Here is a 10,674-nt window from a genome sequence, read left to right on the forward strand (position 1 = left end):
TGTATTTTGAGCTGTCACGAACAGAAACGGTAAATCTTTTTGGCATATAAACTAACCAATACGGAAACGTTCATCAGCAAAACCTCGGTTAATTTCACTGACGTTGTATCAATACAACATTCCTGCTGCACTACCAGTCGAATAAGTGCTAGAAATATGATTTCAGTGAGGGCGGTCCGCAGTGTTCGTAATACTTAACGGCTTGTAAAGACTGTGGGTCATGACATTGTGATACTGGAGACCCCATGGCTCGGGAAGTGGCTGCAGGCAGGAGTGAAGTGCCAGCGTAAGTCAGGTCCCGGAATTGGCTCGTTGATTCATGATCCGCAAAAATGCACATTTGGTGCTTTCGACTCTTCATCGTTGACAATGCTCGTGTGGCCTAGAAAAGTCCTGAAGCGGCTTGCTATCCTCATTACAGACAGGCTCACTAAACTATTCAGCGTTGCTTCAAACTTTTGAATTGGTGCTTCGGACCAACACTCGGGCCAAGTGGTTTTAGTAGCGGATATGCACGCGCCCATGGGGTATTTAGATGGACATACAGATTACGATTATCTAGTATTGTATCTGTGCGATGAACTGAACCTTATAGTAGTTGACAGAGAGAATAAGCGCCATGGACGGGATACATAACAATGCCCACATAGGCAATCATGTACCGATTGCGCCTTATTCTTAAAAATTGCCCACGAACGACTATACTAAATGATAATAGATGAACATGGAAAAGATAGCTTGGGCAGCGATCATAAACGTTTAACCTTCAGATTGAGGGGATATGCTCCAGCAAAACACGAACCAATAGCACAAGTATTTCTAAAAATCAGTGAAAGGTAAATCACAGAATCGCAAAAAGCGTAGACAAGAAAATGGAGACGTTTCATACAACAGTCAAGGAATATCAAACTTATGCAAAAGGAGATAAGATAGACACGGCATAAAAATTATTGGAATGGAAAGAAGAAACCACGTAACTGGTGGAAGAAGGAAATAAGGCAAGCTATAGAAGAGCATAAGCAGGCGTCAAAAGACCATCCAGAAGCCAAAAAGTTGAGATTATGCGCAGAAGAGGGACTCCTTAGATGGCACAAATACTGTGAAAAAGAAGGGTGGCGTGTGAGCTCGTGCAAGAGAAAATTAAATGCGCAGGTCAGTGCTGGGTGCACAACATACGCAAAAAAGACAAAGGCACAACGAAAAGATTATAGAACCATCTAAAAGCGTGCGGAGCTCCAACCAAAAATTATCAAACGACTGTAAGGGAAGAAGACGATAACATCTCCGAAGGAGGCGATGCGCTGCGGTACATCAGCAACGTTATTACAGATAAATTCGGCACAAAAGAAAGCATAGCTCCGTCTTAAAGAGATCCAGCAACAACAGAGAAGCCTAATAGATCAAAATTTAGCATATAATTTTTTTACCGCAAGAATGCAGAAGAAACGGTCCCTGATAACACGGCCTTGGGACTCGATGACCCATTACAGCTAATCAAAAACATCGGTCCTAAGAGCAAGACACTGCTGACTATTGCCACTGAGCAAGTGATTAAACGAAGTAAATTCCTATTGGATGATATGAAAGCAACTTGAAGCCCATCTACAGAGGGAAAAGTGATAATGATAGGACAAGCACGTACAGGCCAGTTACGTTCACGTCGGTGATATATATATAATGGCAATGCAAGCCACAAACTTAAAAGTGTCTAAATGGGTGGAAAAAAAATATGAACTAGGGGAACTACAGAATGGATTAATACTACGCAGATGCTAAGAGGACAAGATGTCTGTACTAATTAAGTTCATAGTGATTTAACTAGCTCAGAATAGACTTTTACTTATGGCATTTCTACATATTAAGGAAGATAATAGTATGACAACGTAGACAGAGAATCGTCATTGGATATTCTCAAGCGCGAAGACATAGATGACGATTTTCCGGAGCTGTTGAGGGAAGAAGGTACATAGAGTCAACCGAGTAGAATTTCTATGGGAAGTACGGAAATGCAATGAAGTGGTGGAAATTCACCAAGGACTGAAGCGAGGATGCCCTATGTCTCCATTGCGGTTCCCGCTTTGTGTGAAGGGCATATAAAGACAACTAGAGAACAATCATTTAGGGTCTGATTTATCATTCATGCGCAATGGACAAATGATGCATCAGCAGGTTACCAGAATGATGTATGAGGATGGCATAGAGCTGCTGGCGGACAATGCAAGAAATTTGCAAACACTTGCGATTATATTTGGCAACGCAGCGACAAATGTTGGCCTTAAGTCTAGCACAAAGAAATCGAGAGTTATGATCCTAACGAAGAGTCGAGTAACTACGTGGTTTCAATTCTACAGCACGTCATGCCCATAGTCAACCAATATAAATGCCTGAGCGTATACACAAACGAAGGAAAGATTTACTCAGGCACCTACCAACCTAATATGAAAATAAAGGGAGGGTAAAGCAGCAATAATGAAACATAGCGCACTTTGGGGCCGCAATAAATATGAGGTGGTGCATGGAACCTGGAAAGGAGTAATGGTACCAACGCTAACGTTCGCAAATGAGTTGTTTTTTTTTTTTGCTTGAAATCGGATATCTTCTCGTGGTTGGAAATTAATCAGAGATCGGTACGCCGCTTGGCTTTGGGAGGACATGCCAAAACCACAAATGCGGCAGTGCCGGGTGGCATGGGTTGAGACTCGTTTCAAGTCAGGCAAGCGCAGAGCAAACTTAGTTTTGAGGAAAGTCTCGGTAAGATGGATCAAAATAAATGGACGCCTAAAGTGCACAATCATCTGTACCTCGGAGGTGTAGAAACTGAATGGAGGAAGAGGTCAAGAAAGTTGGCGTCCAAGTACAGGGTAATGGAAGCTTACATAGAAAACCAGGAGTCAGCAGAAAGTGAGAGAAACAGAGACAGTGAACTGGATGATAAAACTGAAAACCGAAATTGAAACCGGAAATAGCACAGAGATTTGCAAGAATGAGAAGAAAGAAGTAAGAAAGGAAAATCTGCACTATAACATGCAGGGAAGTGCCTTGCTACGTGAGGCTCGAGCTGGTTGCCTAAGGGCAATGACATACCGGAGCACACATTCGCAAATAGATGAGGCATCTGTATGCTGCAGTGAAAATCCGGAGACGACTTAGCATATCCTGATAGAACTCGAAGGGATTGACCCTCAGTGAGACCCCTTGATGACGTTCATCTTCCCGAAACGCTTGGATGAAACTGGACGGAAGCGTCATCCCGTCAGCAGTCGAGATAAGCAAGAAACTTTTGGAGTGCTGGTGCAAAAAAAGCAGGGAAGAGATTGATACGACCGGATCCGTTACAGGCATGCGTAGCGCTACAAAGCACAGATAAGCTTTGAGGAAGAGAAAAGAAGATTAAAAGGTTGTATACAAAAATGATACAATGAAAAGCACATATAGAAGACCAGAGTAACTCAAGCAGGCTAGGTGACAACTGTCACCGCCCGTTTCAAAGGGGATACCAATAAAAATAATAATCATCATCCTGAATATAAGCATTCATACATATTATGCAAGAGCTGAAGATCAGAAAAGAGCTCGAACACTGCAGTGGGGTTTCACCGCTTACTTTGCACATCGCGCAGCTTTTGGATTTGCCAACAAATGTGTGTCATAAGCATCAAGAAGAGACAATTCTTCAATACTTTAAACATGTTTGGTAACTCTGTTTACTAGATGAGCCATTTATTTTGCGATGCTATTTTTATTTATTTTTACAGGTCGTACAACACACTGTGAACTGCGCTTGTGGAACAATCAAGTTCACAGACCCGAAGAGAGGGACTGTGAAAAGAAGTACGACGAAATTTGCGAGAGGAAACACAAGGTTTACCAATATTATTGCAAGTCCGAAAGCAATTAGATGGTGCATTACATTCCTTATTCGACTTTCAGTTGAATAAAACCATTTTTACACAAAGTCAGACGTTTTTATTTCGCTCGGCGCGGCGCTTGTGCTCGTCTATTACTACCCAAAACAATACACGGGAGCGACCCTTTCGGGCGAAGCAGTACGGGAGGCAACTGCTGCTGCACAGCAGAAGCAGCGCCTTCGCAGGCATAGGTGATGGGGAGCGCCCGAAGCGGCGTAGCAGGCGTCGTACCTCAGTGGTGCACGAGGTGAGACGAGCAAAAAAGCCGGAGGCGTTTGTCCGCCCCCACGAAAAGATTAGTTAGCCTTACTATGACGTTTATTGTCAGTTTCGCTCAGACCACGGGGTAAGGTAATAGTTGAAGTCTTAGCGCTCCGACCGAAAACATGGCCGCATGCTGATTGGTGGACGCCTTTATATGAAATTATGTTCGCCGCTCCTGCTACGTTCCTTCAAACTAGGACAGCTGGCGCCACGCCAAGGAGTCCCATAAACAATTAAACGGGCATCAGTCGACATAAGCAAGAGGTGCCCGGAGTATTGGTAGAAAAAACCAGGGGCGACATTGTTAGGACCGGATTCGTTACAGGCACAGGTGACTGTACAAGGCAGGCATAGAAGAATAAAAAAACGTTAAGAAAATGGAGACAAAATATCAGGCTAAAAAGCCTGCATAGCATACCTGATTAGAATAAAGGGCAATTGAAAGCGTACATAGAAAACCAGTCGTCATCAAAAGTAAAGTGATCCAAACTGAAGTACTAGATAGAATGTAAAGAATGGGAACAAAGACCACGGAGATCTACAGATATGGCAAGAAAGAAACTAAAGAGAATATCTGTACAATAACACAAAGGACAATGCCTTGCTATTAGAGCCACAAGGTAAACATGCCGGAAAAAAAATGCTGAAAGAACATATGAATCAGATATTCGCAATCAGCTAAGCCTGCTGCAGCAAAAATCATGAGACAACTCGGCACACCCTTATGGAATGCGAAGGCATTCACCGAGCGAGACCCGCAGTAAATGTCCATCTTTCCGAAGCGCTGGAATTTAAAGTGGATGGAAGCATTAACCGGTCAGGCAGTCGAGATAAACGAGACGCTTAGAGAGCACTGACTCCGGCTGTGTCCCCGCGTTCTTTTATTTGCCGTCGTTTTACACGCAACGGTACACGTTCGGTATAGGAAACTAACAAACGTAACTGGAAAACTTATTGAAATTCTTGAGACACATCACACAATTTCTGAAAGCTAATTAGTACCTCATCGAATTTCTGCCTCCCTGGGTCACTAGGTAGTCCATGGTTGAATAATATAGCGCATCGTGCTGTTGTGCTGAAGGAACAAGATTTGAAACCAACCGCGGGACCAGCTTGGGTCACTGAGAATGCGAAAATGTGCTCATACCTGCCGCTTCTCAACTAATCTCTTTCATGCCGACAGAGGTCACTGTAGATGCGGAACTGAGTATAGGCTGCGATGTTCGAAGAAGCAACTCTTTCACGCAGACTTGGAGCACTGCGTATGCTCCACGCGTCCCGTGCTGGTCTTCAATGAACCTAAGCTGCCTCAGCTAATCAAGGAATCTACAGATATTTCTTAATCTAGCATTGCGTCTATGCATCCTAAATCTTTTCTCTGTACCTTAAAACCTGTACAGGGTGTTTTCTTTAGCTGCACCAAGTTTTCAAACTGAGGAAAATATAAATAACGTTAACGTCATGTTTAGCATTCGAGCGTACGGATTGAAAGAGTCTAGATACAACGCAATTTCCGCACTCACGAGCGTAATTAGCGAAGTTAGGGTAATTAACTTTCTAATTATAAACAATAGGTGGCTGCAGCAAATCAATACTTTGGGACCCGTCCTAGACACTACCTATCCCAACAATCAAATTTGGATTTCATGAATTTGATGAAATTTGATGAATAAGATTTGATCATATTTTGATCATGTGGGAGCTACGCGAACAATCAGTTCACCCCTTGGAAGGCTCCTTGAAACCGAAACTGGCTGACAAAAGAGCGCCTGTGTCGTCGACGTGGCCGCCTCCTCCCACTCCCCCCTCGCCTTTCGTCGCGTCTCCGAGGTCACCACCGGTCCTCGCCCTTGAGCGCTTGCGTTATCTCCTTGCTGTGTGCGGCGTTGGCCGAGCGCTTCAATACCGGCGGGCCACCAAATTTACTTTGTAATTCAGTTGGATGCCACGAGTCCACTTGCGCAGATAGATAGATAGATAGATAGATAGATAGATAGATAGATAGATAGATAGATAGATAGATAGATAGATAGATAGATAGATAGATAGATAGATAGATAGATAGATAGATAGATAGATAGATAGATAGATAGATAGATAGATAGATGGATAGATAGATGGATAGATGGATAGATAGATAGATAGATAGATAGATAGATAGATAGATAGATAGATAGATAGATAGATAGATAGATAGATAGATAGATAGATAGATAGATAGATAGATAGATAGATAGATAGATAGATAGATAGATAGATAGATAGATAGATAGATAGATAGATAGATAGATAGATAGATAGATAGATAGATAGATAGATAGATAGATAGATAGATAGATAGATAGATAGATAGATAGATAGATAGATAGATAGATAGATAGATAGATAGATAGATAGATAGATAGATAGACGGACGGACGGACGGACGGACGGACGGACGGACGGACGGACGGACGGACGGCAGACGGACGGACGGACGGACGGACGGACGGACGGACGGACGGACGGACGGACGGACGGACGGACGGACAGACAGACAGACAGACAGACAGACAGACAGACAGACAGACAGACAGACAGACAGACAGACAGACAGACAGACGGACGGACGGACGGACGGACGGACGGACGGACGGACAGACAGACAGACAGACAGACAGACAGACAGACAGACAGACAGACAGACAGACAGATAGATAGATAGATAGATAGATAGATAGATAGATAGATAGATAGATAGATAGATAGATAGATAGATAGATAGATAGATAGATAGATAGATAGATAGATAGATAGATAGATAGATAGATAGATAGATAGATAGATAGATAGATAGATAGATAGATAGATAGATTTTATTAAAATAATAATCAGAAAAACCGCTAATGGTCAGGGCCCCTAGCCTTGCCATCTTCTCAACTCTATCAGCTTGAACTGGTCGTCGAGGGTCGAGCTGGACAGAAGTGCCTCCCATTGCTCCCTCGTGGTGTTCGTGTCGGGGTATTCTACGTTGTGTAGTGTGCACTCCCACGTAATGTGGTATAGGGTCGGTGTGGCCCCATACGACGCGCATTCGTCACTGTAGGCTGTGGGGTGTATGCGATGTAATATGTGAAGGTTCGTTTAAGTGCCTGTCTTGAGCCTATGCCAGACAGCGGCATCCTCTGTCTTTAGATTTCGATGGGGTGATGGATATCGCAAGCCACGCCCTCTGTGGTAGTTCACGATGGCTGAATACTCGAGGTCGACAGAGTCCGGGTCTTCTGCAGCCGGGGGTGATGAGTGCTCGGTTATGTACGAATCCTCGAGCTGCTCTGTCGGCCTGCAGGTTGCCCGTGATGCCAGTGTGTCCCGGTATCCAGATAATGGTTTGGGTGGTGAAGTCCTCAGCATCCTCCTTGAGTATTTGGGCTAGGAGTCGTGCAGCAGGTCTTCCAATTCTTGGCTGTAGGGAGTTGCGACAGGCCTGCTGGGAAACCGTGAGGATCGTCAGTGGTTGGTTTGCGTGTTGGCCTTCGCGAATGGCTAACGCCATGGCCAGCTCTTCGGCTTCCATAATCGTGCAGGGGCGGGTCGATGCAGCGGAGGTAACGTGGCCTCGGTGGTCGCATACCACTGCCACTGTGCCTTTGTTGTTCGTCCCATACATGGCGGCGTCCGTAGAACGGGCCGTGGTATAAGAACTGACCAAGTGAAAGGAAAGAAAGAAAGAAAACAGTACCATATGGTCGGCGCTATGGACCGACGTAAATATACTGAAAGATCTATAGCGGCTCCACAACCACCGTAGTCCTCCATAACGAAAGCAACAAAATCCCAATAAAGAAAAGCGTCAGGCAGGGAGATACAATCATTCCAATGCGATTCACAGAGTGTTTACAGGAGGTATTCAGAGACCTGGATTGCGAAGAATTGGGGATAAGAGCTAATGGACAATACCTCAGTAACTTGCGATTCGCTGATGATAATGCCTTGCTTAGTATCTCAGGGGACCAATTTCAATGCATGCTCACTGATATGGAGAGGCAAAGCAGAAGGGTGGGTCTAAAAATTAATCTGCAGAAAACTAAAGTAAGGTTTAACAGTCTCGGAAGAGAACAGCAGTTTACGATAGGTAGCGAGGCACTGGAAGTGGTAAGGGAATACATCTACTTAGGGCAGGTAGTGACCACGGATCCAGATCATGAGACGGAAAAAATCAGAAGAATAAGAATGGGCTGGGGTGCGTTGGCAGGCATTCTCAGATCATGAACAGCAGGTTGCCATTATCCCTCTAGAGAAAAGTATATGATAGCTGCGTCTTACCAGTACTCACGTACGGGGCAGAAACCTGGAGGCTTACAAAAAGGGTTCTACTTAAATTGAGGAAGACGCAACAAGCTATAGAAAGAATAATTATGGATGTAACGTTAAGGGATAAGAGCAGATTGGGTGAGGGAACAAGCGCGAGTTAATGACATTTTAGTTGAAATCAAGAAAAAGAAATGGGCATGGGCAGTATATGTAATGAAGAGGGAAGATAACCGATGGTCATTAAGAGTTACGGACTCGATTCCAAGGGAAGGGAAGCGTAGCAGGGGGCGGCAGAAGTAAGGTGGGCGGATGAGATTAAGAAGTTTGCAGCGACAACATGGCCACAATTAGTACGTAACCGGGGTAGTTGGAGAAGTATGGGAGAGGCCTTTGCCCTACAGTGGTCGTAACCAGGTTGATGATGATGATGATGATGATGATGATGATGATGATGATGATGATGATGATGATGATGATGATGATGATGATGATGATGATGATGATGATGCGACGCAGTGCCTCCAGTATCTAAAAGCATGAAGAGTGCATTTCAGGTGGACAGTTGAAGAGGAATAAAACATGAATTCGATTTCATTGTGGTAGAGCTGTTCATTTTTGTGGTTAAGAATAACACGGTGTCCATTTCGCCATATTGAGAATGTGGGGAGACGTAACATCAATAGTATTACAAAGTTTATGAAAATAAGCACAGACTAATTACCGGGTACGTTTATCAAGTACTTCTTCAGCACCTAATTTCTTCCAGGGAAGCGAGCTGGTGCAATTCCAACAGGCAGGTACCGTATCTATCAATGCTTTCAGGTCTGCCACAAGCCTTACTGTGCAACACAGACGTTGATTTCTTCATCAACTGGTCCTTCCAAGGCCCACATACTGCACCAGAATGCCAAAAATTTTATCTACACAGGGTGTCCCCGCGCTAAGTAAAGTCAGTGTACTTAAGCAACGGAAATGAAGACACAGCACAACTAAAATTGTTACCATTGCGTGAACTTGAAAGCAGAGCTTATGGAACGTGCATCACATGCTACCACATAGCATAGTAAAAAAGGTAAGGCGAAAAACACAAATGCTGGTGCTGAACTACTGAAAAGTGAATTTTGAGAAGATTAAACACTGCGTAGCGTATATGTGAAGTGAGGAAGCACTGGAACTGCAGGCACCAGTGCTGGTCCATTGATAATATGTGCTAATTTGAACAAACCGACTAACTATCACGGCTTCTAAAACAGAGTACAAACGCTTTTCTTCAACCTGCCGGTGCTACGCACTCAACCATATGCATTCTGCCACATGTATACTATAACTGCTTCTCCTCTATGAAAGATTTCATAGGCGATACTGGAATGATCTGAAGAAGAACGGCATATTGGACGAGTTGGTGGTTTTCCATAACGTTTAAAAGACAACGCTAAAAACGTACACGGAACAACAGAATAGAGGATAGGAAAGACACGGCGCTATTCTTGTATGGCAAGATACGGCCTAAAGGGTGTAATGTTGTTTAACAGTATACACTAGCTCTTAAACAAGATTACACCCTTTACGTCGTATCTTGCCAAACAACAATAATCTTCATCTGTCTTGTGCGCATTTCCTTTCTTTAATGCTGAGAGCCCTGTACTTCCAAGTCACGGACGGCATGCGCGTTATCAGCATGACAACGCATTCTCGACAAGCAGCGAGCGCCGAGTTTTCAAGAAAGGAAACTTAAGCAAGGCCGATGACGATTATTGCTGTGTGGCAAATACACACCCCAAAGGGTGCACATTTGTCTAAGAGTGTACACTCTTAGGAAAAGCTACACCCTTTGTGATGCATCTCTGCCACACAACGATAATCCTCATCTGCCTTGCTTGCGTTTTTTTTTTCTTCAAAACGCCGCGCCTGTTACTTTCCTGTCGGGAGTGCTATTTCATGCTGATAACGCGCACGCCATTCGTTACTGGAAAGTACTGGGCTCGCCGCATTAAAGAAAGGAAATGCGGACAAGACAGATGACGATTGTTGTTGTGTGGCAAGATACGACTCACAGGGTGTAAGCTTTTCTTAAAGTGTAAGTGTGTAGAGTGTTCTTTGGCGTGCTGCAGATAGGCGGTGACGTCGAGATTCTCTTTGTCGGTGACGTGGGGCAGCATGGCGTCGAGAGTCGTCTTCGGATTCCTGCCGTAAACCAGTTTGAACGGCG

This window comes from Dermacentor albipictus, chromosome 9, assembly GCF_038994185.2.
Source record: "Dermacentor albipictus isolate Rhodes 1998 colony chromosome 9, USDA_Dalb.pri_finalv2, whole genome shotgun sequence".
Lineage (NCBI taxonomy): Eukaryota > Metazoa > Arthropoda > Arachnida > Ixodida > Ixodidae > Dermacentor > Dermacentor albipictus.